The 17,289-nt window shown below is 34.5% G+C and overlaps 1 protein-coding gene across 12 annotated transcripts in view; it reads left to right on the top strand.

Moving 5' to 3' along the window:
• Positions 1 to 17,289, top strand: part of LINGO2 (leucine rich repeat and Ig domain containing 2) — a 487,462-nt gene that overhangs the window by 222,634 nt on the left and 247,539 nt on the right. Inside the window, exon 1 of one of the 12 annotated variants that reach the window (XM_085566632.1) lies at positions 1,936 to 15,005. The exons of the other annotated variants lie outside the window; for them this stretch is intronic. The gene's annotated coding sequence lies outside the window, so the exon portion shown is untranslated. Of the gene's footprint in view, positions 1 to 1,935; positions 15,006 to 17,289 lie in introns of those variants that run through there. 12 annotated transcript variants of the gene reach the window in all.

Raw genomic sequence — 17,289 nt, 5'->3', positions numbered from 1 at the left:
CTCAAAATTGCATTTTTCCCCCACTGTGCAGGAATCCTATCCACACACAGAGCTGAGATACTTATTTACTCCTTCCACCCAAATAGGGAGCTAGGTGGAAAATCCACAGAGTCACACAGTAGGAGATGTGTTTATGATCTCAGGCTATTAGCAGCCTCACTGAAGTCATCACTTGGCTATGTTTTTTATTGGCTCATCCTTTCCGCCTTTAAAGGTGGATGTGTCTCAAGAGGTAATAACACAAGCTCTGTGTGTAGTGATCTTTTTGTGGGCAAGGGCTGTCTGAGCTGGAGTTAGCTTTTACTATTATAGTGAGTAACAGTCATTAGGCAAGTTTTAACTGCTAAACTGGTCAAAACTGGAGTTGTAGTTGGTTTATTGTGCAGTATCCTTGATAAAAAGGATATAATATTTTCAGTTCCCACCACTTCCAGGATTTTACCTCTTAGTTGTCCTCAAGCTCATTACACTAGTACCATGATGTGTTTTGTTTGGAAATTAAAAATGTTGAAAGGAGGGAAATAAAAGATAACTTTCCGCAGTTCTGTAAAATTACATTGCTCTAACCTTTCATTTTCTTTTGAGCTTCAGCATGCATTTTTATTAGGTTTTTCTTATTGATTTTGAGTCTTTCGTATTTCCCTAGTACTAAACTATCTCATAGTATGAGCTGCGCTAGCACTCACATTAAAAACATTAATTTTCAAGGATTTTCTTTAATTTTCTTCACTGAGCTGTGAAAATTTGCTCTAGGCAGACACTTGCCTTCAGGCTGTGATGCAGAAGGAGGCTGGTGCAATCTCTAAGGCCATTTTATGACATTGTTTCTTTCCTGCAAGTGTTTCAACCTGAAAGTTCCAGAAGTTTAATTTTTGTGTCCTAATCTCCTGAAACACTGCAGAGTTCTGTCTAATTAATCAAGGGATTTAAAGGACTTTTCTGTCAAGGAGCACCAGCTAGGTCAGAAAATCCAAACTGGGCCTTTCTCCCTGCAAAACATACTGTCATACATTAAAACCACATTTCAAATCAGCTTGCCTCACACTGCTTTGAGGTAGCCCAGATGTCCACAGTGACCTGCCTTAAAAAACCCTGATTTACATAACTGAGCCTTCCAGCAAATAAATTTTCCACCTTAGAAATAGATTCATAAACTTGCTGGACTCTGGACAAACTTTGCTTGCAGATAGGTTAGGTTTGTGTATGTGTGAAAAGCTAACAGTTTGGGAAGTGTAAAATCCTCCAGACAAATTTTTAAAAACCCAGAAACCACTAGAAAAATGAACATGAACATAAGTAATGAGAAATTCTTGATTTAATATCTCTCTGCTTTGTTTTAATAGTCTAAGGCTGTGTTTCAATGGTCTTGCCTTAAGTAGTCTAAAATGAAGGACAACAATGAGTAATAGCTTCTAGATAATCCCAGGGGGATTTTACAGGATCTTCAGAGCCAGGGACTGGAATCATGATTACGTTGTAAAATTTAGACTAGGTCGAGGGTTAATCACATTTGTGAAAATGTTACATGGGGGTGCACTCTTCCTGGCTGAGGCAGAGTTAATTTTCTCCTAGTAGGTCAGATAGTGCTGTGCTTTGGTTTCAATATAATGATTATGTTTTTTGTTGGTCATTCCATTGATATGGCTGCATGATGCATAATGATATCACTGGTGATATGACAACTCACTTGTAGCTCTTCACTACAAGGGGAGGGGAGGGGAGGGGAGGGGAGGGGAGGGGAGGGGAGGGGAGGGGAGGGGAGGGGAGGGGAGGGGAGGGGAGGGGAGGGGAGGGGAGGGGAGGGGAGGGGAGGGGAGGGGAGGGGAGGGGAGGGGAGGGGAGGAAGGAGGGAAGGAAGGAAGGAAGGAAGGAAGGAAGGAAGGAAGGAAGGAAGGAAGGAAGGAAGGAAGGAAGGAAGGAAGGAAGGAAGGAAGGAAGGAAGGAAGGAAGGAAGGAAGGAAGGAAGGAAGGAAGGAAGGAAGGAAGGAAGGAAGGAAGGAAGGAAGGAAGGAAGGAAAGTTGGTTCCTGTTTCAAACCAATTGAACGAGCACAGAAATTAAGGCAGTGATTTTGACTGTTTAGTGTTTTTCAGAGCAAGGTAAAAGACCTCTCTGGGAAAGGAAGAACTAGAAAGAGTAGGAGAACCTGGTAGTTTCATTTATGTAGTGTACAAATGCAAGAATACAAGGTGCTAAGAGTACAGACAAACACTAGAGAGTTGAGAATTAAAGAAGCTAGTCAAATATGCTTGTGTAGTTGACCTACCTTAGTTCAGACAGTGAGTGGCCTCTGAGTATTCCCCAGATGTTAAATAAGGCAACATTATGACTGTAAGTGCTGGTTAACATTCCATCCTTTTGGCCACTAGGGTGATCAGTTTTCTTCCTCACAAATTACATTACAGAATCATATGCAAATAAGTTTTTCTTGTATTCTTCTGATCACCTTTGCCAAGCACAGCACTGATATATATAGCTGTCAGAGAAAGCCTAGAAAATTGTGTTGTAAAGCATTGCTGCAGGTATATAGTCCCACATTTTTTTGAAAGCTGGGCTAACTTCAAAGTCAGTCAGGACAGATTACTGATGGTTTTTCTTCAATAATATTGGAAATTTCAAGGTATGATAATGTAACAGTATTTCTGTACCTACTACGATGTTGAACATCTCTTATTGGGAACCACTCTTATTTTTTCATTATGCCTATTTAAAATTCCTTTGCTTCTTCCCCAAAGCAAGGAGTGCCTCAGAAACAGATTATTCCAAGTCCCAAGCCATCTCTGATCTTCTTTCATATAAGTGGAGGATACATTTCTGACACAGTTTGCAGTATGACCACAAGTTTTTTGTATCTTTCCAAATACAGTCTGAGCAAGACTTCTTTCTGTTAATATAAATTCTGTTGATCATTTTAGAGGCTGGCCATATTACTTTTAATGTTAAAACCTTGATGTTAACCTATCAAATCTGGGGGGATTTTTGTTTGATTTATTCTGTTTGTTTTTACTAACTCTGGTCATTGAAAACTAGAATTTTCTTTTGTAGTTAAACAGTGTTTTGGTTTTTTTTTTAATTCAAATTACAGTGCTTTGAGAGTAATTCTGTAAAACTGTTGTTTTTTGGAAAGCATTCAAGGTGTATTGTTATTCTTTTGCATTTATTGACAATCAACTGCTAAAACAATATGTTGTTTTCAAGATTACTATGAACAATGTTATTTTGAAGATTACTTCAACAGTATTAGTTGCTAAGTCTGAAGCTAAAAAATATAGTCATATGTATGTCAACCCTAGAACTTCCATTTTACTGACCTTTTACTATTTGTGAAAACCTAGTTTTTACTAAAATTTCAGATGGATAAAAATATGCATAAAATATTTTTAGTATAAAAATCCCTGTTTGTGGGGATAATTTGAAATATGTTTCTAACAATCTCTTTAAAGACATATTTGCATGAATTGTAAAAATATGAAATACACAGAAATTATATACCTATTACATACAAATTTAGCAAATCTGTTATATGCTACAAACTTATTGTGGCACAGGTTACAGACTTTGAATCTTGATATAATAATATACTATATCAGAAATATCAGAAAAATCTTCAGTATCTTCAATATCTTTCAGTATCTTCAATCTTCAATATCCTTCCTGTCAGTAACCTTGTGTAAAGTGAAATAAATTTAATTAATAATGAGACTGTGACTGTGATAAGTTTGCAATAGTTTTCTAAAACTTCACCAAAATTGCTGTAATATCTTTTGAAAACATTGGGCTAAATCTCTTCTTCCTAAGAATGAAGACAATAGTCAATTGTTAATGTCTGAAAAAATATAGTTTTGTACTCTAGATATCCCTGGGAGATTTGTATAAATAACTAACAAAGAAGTGTCTTTGGTATTACATTTTGAACATGTTGGCATACTATCAGGTTTCCAGGCAGAAGCATAATCATGTTTATTATAATAAACTAATACCATAATATATCTTTTTAATTTTTTTTTCCCAAAAGCCACTTCAGAAGCAGTGAAAGAATGTCCCTTTCACAAAACTTATATTTTAGGAAAGTATATATTTCTGTAGGATAAAAAGGCTATTGGACCTACGTGTAGTCAGGAGGCACTTAGATGAAAAATCAATACAAGACCATTAAACCTCAAGAGAATATCTTTGCTTAGGATGTCCATAAACAGTGCATTACTAGAAACTTGGCTAGAACATAAGTCTACTGTAATCACAAAAATATGTTTGCATCATGCTTATACTCTTCCCTAAGCACCTGTCTTTAGTCCCAGTGAGACAAATTTTTGCTCTGATCTGGTTCAACAACTCTCATATCCATTTGCAGGAAAGCAGTTGATTATTATCTCCATTCTTTTTATGAATTAATATTGCAAATCTGATTCTCAGTCTAATGTAATGAAAGAACAATGAGTCTACACTTTTCCAATCTATGATCAAACCTTGGTATTTACCAAAAGCAATCTCACAACTTCAACAACCGGAAGTTTATTTACAGCACAAGGACAAACAAGAAGAATCTCTTTTGATGCAAAAATGTTTCTTTACTAAGTAATTTTCTTTTTTTTTTTTTTTTTTTTTTGTACATTCAGCTACATAAAATGTAAAGCACAAATGCTCAGTTGCTGAAGATGTCAGATGGAAAACATAAAAATTTATATTTAAATGAACCTGATTCTGTGTTCTAGACCTCAGCTGGAAGTGGATTTGAAACTGACAAACATAACAGCTGAACATTATGTGCACTACTTTGAAATAACCAACTTCAGATCTCAACATCCTCTAAACTCTTAAAGATAATAGCCCAGATAAAAATCGAGATTCCAGATTATGCAGAGCCTTATACTGTAGGTTGTCATATAGTAATTTCAAAATCAATTTGGTGTTGAACAGTAAGCCTATGTAATTCTCTCCAAATTTGCATATCCTGCTGAGACCTCCTCATGCATGCTAAGTCACAGCATCTCCATTTTGTATGCTTAGAAAGAAACTGCATCTAGGGGAAATAGCAGAAAGTCATGCAGCAGCCTAATTTTATATGCTAAGATATTTAGACAACATATGGCAGCATTCACAGTAATGGATGTAAGCTGTAGCTCAGTAAACTAAATCTGAACTTGAAGTTCCAAGGTCATATTCTTAACACTGTTGCTTATATAGCATGTCCATTTAAAGTAATATTGCCTATTTGAAAATTCCAACTAATTATCTTTGTTTTCTCTGTATATTTTGTCCATCAGAAGAAAACAAAAAAAGGGAATGGTAGAGGAGTAAAAGCCTGCTACCTTTCCCTAAACAGTCTAAAGTGAAGCTCTCAGCATCTTTATATTTTCTTACTAGTGTTTGGATTGGTCAAAAGCTATCCCAGCATTTTATGAACTGTGTTTTAGATGCTAGATGAAGTAAATATTTTCAGAAACTATGTATACACAGAGACTTGTGTGTCACTGTATTTAAAGCAATATTTTCTATTTGATGGCTTTATTTTATTGGTTTTCATATATAATTTTCTTTCAAAAAATGAGAGAATATATATTATCCAAAATTAAGAGCTTTCAATTCCTTAAAATTAAATACAAACCTCTGAAACCTATTTATAGATTATATTAGAAACCCTGACTCTTGTGCTTAAATAGAAGTTTTATATTTTAAGCAAAATAGATGTCAAACCTACAGTTTAAATTCTAATTTTAAAGGTAAAGAGGATTTAGGAAAATACGGAACAAAAATGTAAATTAAGAAAAAACATGCAAATTTTTCTTATTAATCGTGGTACTTAACTGAAACAAGTTCTGTAATTTACCACCATTTTGGTGCAATTCATTTTATCTCACTTCAATATATTTTGTCCAGCCATTCAGTATGCACAGCTTCAACCAGGTGAATATAAAATAAATATTCTGCCAAGCATCTTAGCCTTGGTTAAATTACTGGTGGGGGGAAAAACCCAACAAAACACCTCTCATACTTCACTCTGCTACTAAATAAGATTTTGGTTGGTTTTTTGTTTTGTTTTGTTTTGTTTTGTTTTGTTTGGGGTTTTTTGGGTTTTTGTTTTTGTTTTTTTTTTTTTTCCTTTTTTTTTTTGGTTGATTGGTTTTTTTGGGGTGTTTTTTTGATTGGTTGATGTTTTTTTTGATTTTTTTTTTTTGTTATTGTGGTTGTTTCATCTCCCTCTTTCTGCAAAACCTACTTTAATAGGTTCCTCAGCAAATTGTGAAGGCACCTTCCACTAGTTTTCAGAGAAAACAACTTTGTTGTTTTGAAAAATGGATGTTACTTTTAACCACATTTCTTTGTGCTTGAATATTAATGTATTTTTTGCAGTCTCCTTAAGTACTACAGAATTACACTCAAAAAGTTGAAGCATCTGTCCTTCTAAATTACTTTGAGAATATTTATGGTGATGCTGGGTTCTTATATGCTTCTCTTTTTTCAATCTGTTAATAATAGAGAACTTATGCCTCACCCTTCAGAATCACTGTAGCAATTCTCTGGATGTGTTTCAGAAGACATGCATATTTTTAGATGACATATAGTGCATCAAAGACACATTCTTCAATGTTCTTTCTAGTCTTAGATTAAAATGTTCAAGTAACAATCAAAAGTAACAAACATGCATAGACATTTGAAGCCAATATTTTTTCCTTTCATAATCAGAAAATATCAATGAACAGTTTAGACTCATCCTTTTAGTTTTACTCATTATTCACTGAAATTCTGATTGATACTTTTGTTTATATCTACTTTGAGGAGTATGTAAAGGTTTTAGTTTATTTTTTTAACAACTCATATAATATTAGATTACAGATAATCAGTTCAGCATAGAGGAACATTGAACTATCCTATTCATATTGAAGCTTTTGTGGCAGTTTTGGAGCAGAAGAGGGCAAGGAGGATGTTTTTGCACTAACACCTTTTTATATTAGCTCTTTCCTTAAATGCTAGCTTGTAAAGAAATCTAGAGCAGAAATCAAAGAATTAAAATGACCATAATGACTTTTTTTTAACTTACAATAATCCACACATTGTACTGCTTGAGAATGTTACAATTTTTGACAGAAGCACTTAAAAACAGATAATAAAATACTATTTAATTTAAAGTTTTCTTTGCTATAGTATGGTACTCAATTTTACTATAAGGAAATGCTAATTGCTGAATTGAAATGACAGTGTGCAGTCTAATGTAAGGCAGCAAGTCAGTTAAGACAGACAAAGGAAAGAAGCTCTTATTTTCCTCAAAGAGCTAATATGGCTGAATACTTTCTCAGCAGCAGAGTTTATAAGACCCAAGAATATGGCAAGAGAATGTATTTTGGCAGTGCATTTAAGTATGGGCAGACAGAGCATGTTTTTTTACAATGTATATGACAATTAGGCACTCCAAGCTAAATACTTGATGGCAGATTCAGCTGGGTGGACAAACACCAACTGGGTTGTGAGTTACCAGTATGAGCCTAAGTAGTTGAATGATGTGATGTGCTGGAATTCCAGTAGCAGTAACTGTAATATTGCTATTACTACATTACTAAATGTTGTAATACAACAGGATTGCAATACCACCATCCACTTTGACCACAGAGACACCTCTATCCTGCTAAACAACATGATACAGTAATGGTGGGTTCTTTGGTTCTTTTCAGTTGTTTGTTTTTGGGTTTTTTCCCATAAATAATCAGGAGAAATTGCTTTTAGTAATGGCAGGTTAGTAGTTTAATGAGTAGGGCACTCTTGTTTAGGAAAAAGATTCCCAATTCTCAGATGAACAGATGAGGAACACAGCTTGAAACTTGAATTTCTGTTTCCTTGGGAACTGCAGCAATGCCAACATATATATCACCTGAGAAAGAACAAGGAGAGTCTGAAAAAGGAAGAGAAGGACAGACCTCAAAAAAAGTTTAGGAGAAGAAAACGTATGCTAAACAGGTATCTAAGTCAGAACACCACAGTGTGTGGTTTGAGAAAGCACAGGTCACAGATGAGCAATTCAGCAGTACCACAATCAGGGTCAGCAGAAAATGAAAATAACTCATTTATTTATTGCTGATTCTTAGGCTGTGTAAGTTGAATTTTGTAAACTCTATGATCAAAAGTAGTAGAAAAAATTGAAGACTGTTGGCATTTGGTCCTTTTTGAAAGATATCAACAAACAGTGAAGCTAGTGCTAAGTATGAGAAGCCTTGTAAAAATTCAGCTTTTGTGTGGTTCCTACCACTTTTTTTTTTTTTCTAGTATTTTTTTTCTGAATGGTGTTATTGTTATGTTCTTGGTTGTGGTGATTGCTAAGGATTTCAATCAATAATTTCTTTAGGAAGAGGATTACAGTACTTCTTTTGGTTAACCTGTCCACACAAAGAGCAGTCTTAATGTCTTTTATGAAAAGAAGTAACATGCCTCTGTTAATGTTCTGTGTAGGTGGAGGTCCTGCTCTTCAGTTTTTGATTTGAAGGTCTAATAATAAATAGATCTTTGTGAACTAATCCACTTGAAATAAAGTATTGGTGATTTCCACTGGGAATAAGTATTTCACAACATTAACCAATTTCTTTTGTTTAAATAAGTCCTTTTATCTGTATTGACATCTAGAGTAAGTTTATTTCAAAAAAGGAGATAAAAAAATCCCCCAAAAGCACACAAAAAAATGTTGCTTTGTTCAATTGTCATTAATTCAGTGCAAAACCTCATATCCTTTTCTTTATGAAGAGAGTTAAATTAATGATGAAAACTTTAAAATTCTCATGTTAGTTTTCTATTTGGTATTTTTGTGCAGTTCATTAAATCCCGTGGGTTCCATCAAATTTCAGACTCTGTAAAGCATGTGTTTTGAAGGACTATAAAATGTGATTAGATAGAAAGAGTTTAAATAATAGTTCAAATAACTGAGACATACAGAGAGACCCCATGCACTTCCATAATTTCTTTTGCAGTAAATTTGATGACTGGTTTTACCTCAAGGCATTGTTTCCACTAGAGATAATGGCTTATGGCAAGGAGTTATGCTATGTTACTGGAGTAGCAGGGACTGTTGATCAGTCCATAAAGGAATGACAATATTTCATGTCTGACCCTGTCAACCCTCTTGGTAAAACCACACTGTGCAACACCAGAATTCTGATCTAAGGACATGTATATTTTGAATTAATTTTGTTCTTGTTCTTTTTCTTTTTACCTGGGCATGATAGCAGAAATTAATAGCAGTAATTATACTCTGACATACCTTGAAAACCATATGGAAATAGTCTCTGTCTTAGCTTCTCTGCTGACCTTGATGAACAAGTGTAAAGATAAACTATCAAGGTACATGTTAAATCTATTTACTAGTTATTAAATATTTTGACTATATTAATAACAAATTATTATCTTTATTTTCAGATCCTGAAAATTACTCCCAGTAGATAGAAGTAATTACACAAAGGTATATTGGAATTCTTGTGATGAACCGACAAATAATTATTTTGTCATTCCACTATACCTACACTTCAGGCTGAAATTATACCTTAGTATATTAATCAACATGAAAACTTAAGAGTTGCAAATTTAAAAAATAATTGAAAAAGGAACACAAGACATTTAACTGACAATTGGTAAAAAATTTCTTTCTGTTTTTGTTTGCAAAGGCACTTATTAAGAACCAAATTAGAGAATATGCTAAGGTGCAAGGGACCCAGCAGGATCATTGAATCCAAGTCCTGGCCCTGCACAACACCATCCCCAAGAGTCACAGCATGCGCCTGAGAACATTGTCAAACACCCCTTGAGCTCTGTCAGGCTTGCTGCAGTGACCTCTTCCCTAAGGAGCCTGTTCTAATGCCCAGCTACCCTCTGGGTGAAAAACCTTTTCCTGATATCCAATGTAAACATCCCTCAGCTCCTCTTAAGGCTATTCCTTTGAGTCCTCTCATTGCTCACTAGAGTGCAGAGAGCAATGTCAATCCTCTGCCTTCACAAGGAAGCTTTAAAGGCAATGAAGTGTCTCCTCAGTCTCTTCTCCTGACTGAACAGACCAAGTGACCTCAGTAACTCCTCACATGGCTTCACCTCAAGGCCCTTCAGCATATTCATTGCCCTCCTTTGAACACTCTCTAACAGTTCAATGTCTTTCTTGAATTGTAGCACCCAAAACTGCCCCCAGCACCTGAGGTGAGGCCACCCCAGTGCAGAGCAGACTGGGACAATTCCCTCCCTTGCCTGGCTGTGATGCTGTGTCTCATGCACCCCCAGGACATGGGTGGCCCTCCTGGCTGCCAGGGCACTGCTGGGTCATGTTCAACTCACCACTGATAAGGATCCTCAGGCTCCTTTCTATGGCATTGCTTTCCAGCATCTCATTCCCCAGGTAATCCATAGAGTCCGTTCTGGAATTTGTGCATATTTAATACTCACAGGCCAGACTCGGGGACAGAGCTATCTGCATAATGGATAGAGCAAAATGTTTGGATAACATTAGAGATCCTGTTTTACCACTTTGTGGAAAGATATTACAAAAAGCTGGATTGGATCCAAGTGAATACCCCAGAACTGTAGACAGGAAGCCAAATGTTATAAAGATCTTAACATTATAAATGAAATACTTTCCAGTTTCTTTCAGACTTCCTAAATTTGAAACCTCAAGCCTAGGAAGCATTATTTAATTAAAAATCATAAGACACATTTTGCTGGTACAATTATTAGAGATGCAAATATAACCAAGCATTTTTTATTCTGATCATCACCATTATTTAAGTATTTTTAAATATTTCCTGATAGCATTTGCTCCTGCATTTTTTATCTCCCTTCCTCACCTCATCAAGGTCAAAACCCTCCTCTTTCATTTTATGGAACTCTTAATTAGTTAGAATTAATTTAAAAAGGATTATTTGAATAATGGAAATGGAATATTCTATTTAAATTATTACCTTACTTTCAGGGTTCTCTTTTTCTTTTATTCCCAAATATTTCCTTTACCAGTAATAAAAGCTTTATGATTAAAGCAGCTTAGTATTTGTCCTGGCTCTGGCCAGGACAGTTATTTGTTGCAGTAGCCAGGAGGGGTGTAACCCAGACCTGGAAGTTATCCTGTAGTGCCTCACACCATACACGGGGGTGGGTGGGCAGAGGGGATCCTTTCCAGTCAGGGTAACATCGGGTTTCATGGGGTGGGAATTCGCATGTGAATTGATCATCTTTCCTGTGCAATATTAATATCAATATTGATACTGTTTGTTACTTACCTCACTGCTGTTTCCAGTAAATTGTTCTTATCTCAACTCATGATCTTTACCTTTCAAGTCTTCTCCTCCCCATCTTGTTGCAGAGGAAGGAGGTGTGGGGAGGCAGAATGAGACAGAGATCTGTTGTTTAGCAGAACAGTAATTTGGGGAATACCATCCTTAAAAACCACAACAGTGTGATAACTATAAATTCTTTGCTCACACTTAAAAACATATTAGATTTAAATTTGATGACAATTTTTTTTTAGTTTTGTTTGTGCATCTTTCATCCCATGGTATTCTTCAGCGTAGTTACTCTACTAAATATTATCTGGCATTACAAAGGAGATTTCCATGGAAATTAATTACATCCTTTGGTTGCAGCATTGTCATGCAGTTATCAGGTACTACTGTTAGATCCTTTCTCACTCTTTTACCTCTTTTTATAGTAGTCATGGCCTGTCATAGGAAGGACATTGTTGCTCATGGAATTTCTTTCAGATACATAATTTAGGAATGTACAATCAACAATATGTAAAAGGTTGAGGAGGAGGTGTATTTTATGTATCTCTAGCAGATTTTTTAAAGGAAAATGTATCAGAAAATTTGTGCATCTGGTAGTTTTTAAGATATCATCCTTCCATTTTGGCTTTAGATTACAGTATTTGTTGGATGTGAGTCCCAAATCATGTTCCAGCCTGTACTCTCAATCTTGGCTTATGTGCTTTCTTTTAACTTAAGCATACAAATTCTTCAGCAATTTATATGACATAGAAAAATATATTTTTTATTATCCATTTCTCTGTGTTGAAGCCCCAACAGTCAAGAAATCTCGAGAGATTTAAACTTAAATTCTGTATTGCTGTAAAAAAAGCTGCAATTCTAAGATATGGTATTTAGGAGATAACTCTGTTCTTTGTAACCTATGAGAGATAGCATCCTGTTAATACCAAATATTATGAGGCATTCCATTGGTGGCAGATAAAAATATTTCTGTTTATTGTAATTAAAAAGTTTTTGTTGATATATTATCACTGAAGTGTTATTTATTCGCCTCCTAAGCTTTAAATTAAAATATTTTTGGCAACAGCCCCACCAATAACTTGTCCTTATCATTCATTATCACCACCTTTTGGTGTGATTGGAGTCAGTGAGAGCATATTGAAAAAGTACTTGAGGTTACTGTGCCTAGTGTGCCAAAGGGGAAGAACTCCATAAATCAGGGAGAATTCTAGACATAAATACATTTTCTGTGTGTAGAGAATAGTTTTAGAAAGTAAGTCTGAAAAAGGAGTTTATTTTCTTCAAGATTTGCATCTCTGCTCTGGGAGATAGATGATAATAACTTCAGCTATAAAATCTGCTCAGCAGAATATTACCAGTCCTAGAACTGCACACACTTGTGGTGGTCAGTGTTGCCCTGTACACATGCTTGGAAGTGTTTATCAGTTACAGTCTCTTAATCACTTCTGTCAGTGCTGTACTTGGTACAAATCCTCTATTCTGTAAGCATAATCTGACTTGCTTTCTTTTGTTGATTTTTCTGCTGATAAAAGATAAAGCACAAGAGAAACACAGTTTAATTTTAATTATATCAGATACTAATTTCCTTCAGAAGCTTAAAAAAATCACTAATATTTAGAATTGAATAAGTTAGCAAAAACATTAATAGTGTGGTCTGAATTTTAAACATTAGTGAAATCTATTGTAAACAAGAGGTCAAATATTATCCATATGCAGTTACTGGAGTGTGTTTATGCAGCAACTGTTTTCTTTGGGGAGTGATAAAAAGAGGGGAAGTGCCAAGCAGGTTGAAGGACTGAAGATAGTCAGTTACAAAATATTAATGTAGGGGCTTATAGGATATGTCTTCTTTCCAGTTTCCCAGACTGTTAAATATACAGGAAAAATGCAGGTAGAATTTTGTGGAAATACAAACTATTTGTTGCTTCTCTTGGATATTAGAAAAAGCCTTAATGTTTCATTTAGGAAATTATTATTAGCTAAAAATGTTTTAAAGAAAGACGAACAAGCTTCTATCTTAACATGCTGTGTATTTTAAATATGATAAAATTGCTACAGTTTTTAAAAGAACATGATGAAATACTGTTTCTCCAGGAAACCCGCTTCTTAAATTTTCTTTCACAAATTGGCTCTCTTGTTTTTTTTCTAATAAAGCATATTTGTTTCTAAGAACTACATTTAATTGAGGTTGTAAGGCTTTCATACATGATAGTATGATTGTCACACAAAATTATATTTAGACACATCCAAAAAGTAATTGTTCAAAACCATGAAAAAGGCATTGAAAATATATATTGTTTTAATCTAATTTTTCAGTCAGGAGTAGATGCACAGATTGTAATGGTTAGTCTTATTTATTAAGGTATTTAATGCGGTATTTATATTATTAACATATATTTTATTTGATTTTATACTGTGTCTATGATCCTTTAGATTGGTTGTTTGAGTCATTTTGATGATTATCCCAAGTAGTAGGACAATTTAGTGTTTTTAGTGAATCCAGATTAGTGGACTAGGTTTTACCTTTCATACTGGGGAATAATAACTACCTGCCACGGAAATAAAAATTCACATAAATCAAAATGAAAATATGCAAATATGCAAACATGCAAATATGCAAATCTGTTTTGTCATTATTGCTGCAAGTCTGTAAAGCCCAACAGGACAGAAAATACTAACAATTTGTCTTTAAATGTTCAAAACCATAAAATAAATGAAGCCTGGGTATTGATTTTCTTTGCCCTATGTTATATTGACAGGGCCTTTTAAGAAGGGGTTTTTTATCTTCTTTTCATGTCTTATCTCTCATATCTCATATTGTCTAATGAAGAGCTTCACTTAAAGTATAACATTCTACAGTCTTGCAAGTACATTTCTAAGATACTAAAAAGTTATTGTTATGCATTAAAGGCTTTTTACTGGTGTTTTTATTGATGTGTTGCATTGTGTAGAATAATAAAATTTTGTAGATTGGGAATTACTTTCTTAATTAATTTTTACTTCTAAATTATATTTTGACCTCTTTAAAAACAAAGTAAACTTCTGGCTGCAAAAAAGGAGATACCTCCGGATTTCAGCTTGTAATGCTGATAAGACTACTTATCAGAATTTTAGAACTATGGCATTCCCATATATTTTTCCCCTTGTAAAAGTTCCTACAGTTTTAATACACAGATTTTTGGACTGCAAATTACAGTGTTTCTTCCACACTGATGAAACTAGATTTTTTTGCTTCTCTGTTGAAATTCAAGTATTCTGGTGAATGAAAATTGATTTTGTGGCATCAGTCTTGGGGCAAGGAAAGGAAAAAAAAATTAATGGAACAAAAGAACAACTGAAAATTAGTTTAAGCTGTTTAGCAGTTATGTGCATGTACTGAAATATTTGGTGAAAACTTACATCTTGTAATATTTTAACTTACATCTTGTAATATTTAATATTTTGCAAAGAGGTGACAGAATTAATCTTTGTGGACTACTTTGAAGTAGTCTACAGATTAAACCCTTGCTGAAGGTTCTGTAATGTTTTTGTATATTTTAAGCACTTATCTGAAATGCCCTTCAGTGCTGGATTCTAAAATGTTGCTGGTCACCTTCAGGTTATCACAAGACTTTTCAGAATGTAATCTGAAGGACTCAAGATTTTGGAGCAACATTCATCAGTGTCACAGAGTGATGCAACTCTCTATAGGGCTGATGGCTGGGTGCTCCTAAGTCATGGAGGTTGAGTTGATCAGAAGCACTAGCCAAGATGAACCTGGGAGCTCCTGTAAGTTGTTTCCTTTACTCAAAGAATTTGCAGCAGGTTTTATTGATGATTGGATTACCATGTTGATGTTCCAACAGTAAGTTGCCAATGGGCTAGAAATTAGCATATTGCACCCTACAATGACATGAAGGGTTGAAATTTAATTGGGGGAGTTCAAATACTGTTGTGCATTTGGTGATGAAACTCTCCCTTTTTAATACTTGCATTTAAATTGAAGAGATTAATAAGAAATATTAACCTCAAAAATATTAAGATAACTTTCTACTAACCAGTTATACAGCTATTTATGTTTTGATAGTAGAAAACCAAAAATCTCAAAATTTTTCCTTCCGTAATTATAATTGGCCAGCAGGTAATTATTGCAACATAAGTACTGTCATATTTAATTCCAGGTTAAAATTCTGTTTTTCCTTCCCATATGCTATTGTTGAGTTGATGAGAGAAAGACAATATTAGTCAAAGAATTGAAAAGAAGATTGGGGTGGAAAGGATGGGTGCAAAGTAGAAAAAACCTTATGTTCATCTACTATCATAGAGACAGTCCTGAAGACAAAATCTGGCATGTTAAAAAGACAAAGGAGATTCAGAAGGATAAGGATTTTATGTTTATGAGCACTCCAAGCAGATGAAGGTTGGATTTTGAACTTAACTAACAGGATAGGAGAGTACAAAGTGTTAGTATCAAGAAAGGAACTGATAAATACAAGTATATGATTCATCACTGAGGTAGATTTGAGCACCCTCCAGAGTACTAGTAGAGGAGGTTGAAATAATCTGTGCTTGAAAGACAATTTTTAGTTACTGAAGCAGTTGATGACAGATCAAGGTAGTATTCTCAATACAGTATTCTCTAGTAACCTCAATGTAGAATTCTCAATACTTGGTATATAGTATTATCATAACTGAAATAATTAGAAATCTAAGATGATATCTTTGTCTGAAATAGCATTAGCTCTTTTAGCTTAATGTGACTTACTGTATTTCTGTGAAATGTATTAATGTGAAATGTAGGCACAACCACTAGCCTGACTGCAGAAACTAATATAAACTAAGAAATCTGCTCAGAAAATCATTGTGGCACAGCTTAAACTCTTGACGTCTAAGAAATCCCTGAATCTCTTTCAGAAATGCTCTGGTATCTTTCAGAGTTGTCATTGTGGGAAATACCAGAGGAGCAAACATGCAAAATGCAAGCTCTAAATGTGAAGGAAGCATATTTTGTGCAGTGAACTATTTGGAGTATGAGCTGTGAATGAGTAAAAATCTCTGCGTCTGTCCCATCTATCATTTCCCGAGGGACAGAGCAGTCACTACTCATGACTGCCTCCAGTGATCACCCCACACTTCACCATGTCAGAGAATTTTACAGCATTTGCACTTTTCTTTAGTGTATTTCTAAGTAAATAGTATATCTCTTGGGATAAAAATCGTGCACTTTAGTAAATGAGGAGTATAGCTGGGAAATAATAATGAGTAGGAAAAAGGGAATCTGGAATTTTAAAAGACCTCAGGATAAAACTTAATTTTACATTTTGTGAAATCATACAAAAGTAGAACACAATTAAAATAAACATACATTTTTTTTTCTAATACTGAACTATCTAGAAAAGACAGATTTAACATAGTTGCTTGTAGTTTTGGCGTTACTTGAATAATGCTTGGTGTAATTTTTTTCTTCCTTCAGTCTCTCCATCCCAGTGTCTGAAGCCAAAAAATTTAATTGCTGAGGATTATACCACTCTATTTTAGACTAGTTCCAAAATATAACAAATTTTCTTAGATCTTTTACTTAAAACAATAATTCCTTGATTCATGCTATATCTGCCCGTATCTGCATCTGCCACAGCAATATCTTGCTGAATGCTCTCTGAATTTTTGCACAGTCCTAATTTATTTATTTATATTGAAACTCATTTAATTTCACCCAAAAGCTGCTTCCAAATTGCTTATATTACACAAAAAAAACCCCACTTTATCAATGGATAGTCTATTGATTTGCAAATACATAAACCATCCATATAGTGTAAGAATATAATCTGTTAGAGTAATAAAGGTTTCAATGCCAAACAATCCAAAGTAAAACATTTTTTAAGTGTATCTACTGTTTAAAGATCCACTATCAGGAGTCCCTTTCAAACACTACCAATAAATGGCCTATTGTTTCAGAATTACTTTGCTGCTCTTGTTTTCTGCTGTCCAGAAAAAGGAATCCAAATAACTTATGCATAAATTCCATAGACAAATTTGTTAAAACTTTTTTGTTTCTAACCAGATTATGGTCATG

Source organism: Lonchura striata, chromosome Z (genome assembly GCF_050655825.1).
Source record: "Lonchura striata isolate lonStrDom1 chromosome Z, ASM5065582v1, whole genome shotgun sequence".
In the NCBI taxonomy this organism is placed as follows: Eukaryota; Metazoa; Chordata; class Aves; order Passeriformes; family Estrildidae; genus Lonchura; species Lonchura striata.
Note: the sequence above shows the minus strand (reverse complement) of the source record. Positions and strands in the feature narration are given on the sequence as shown.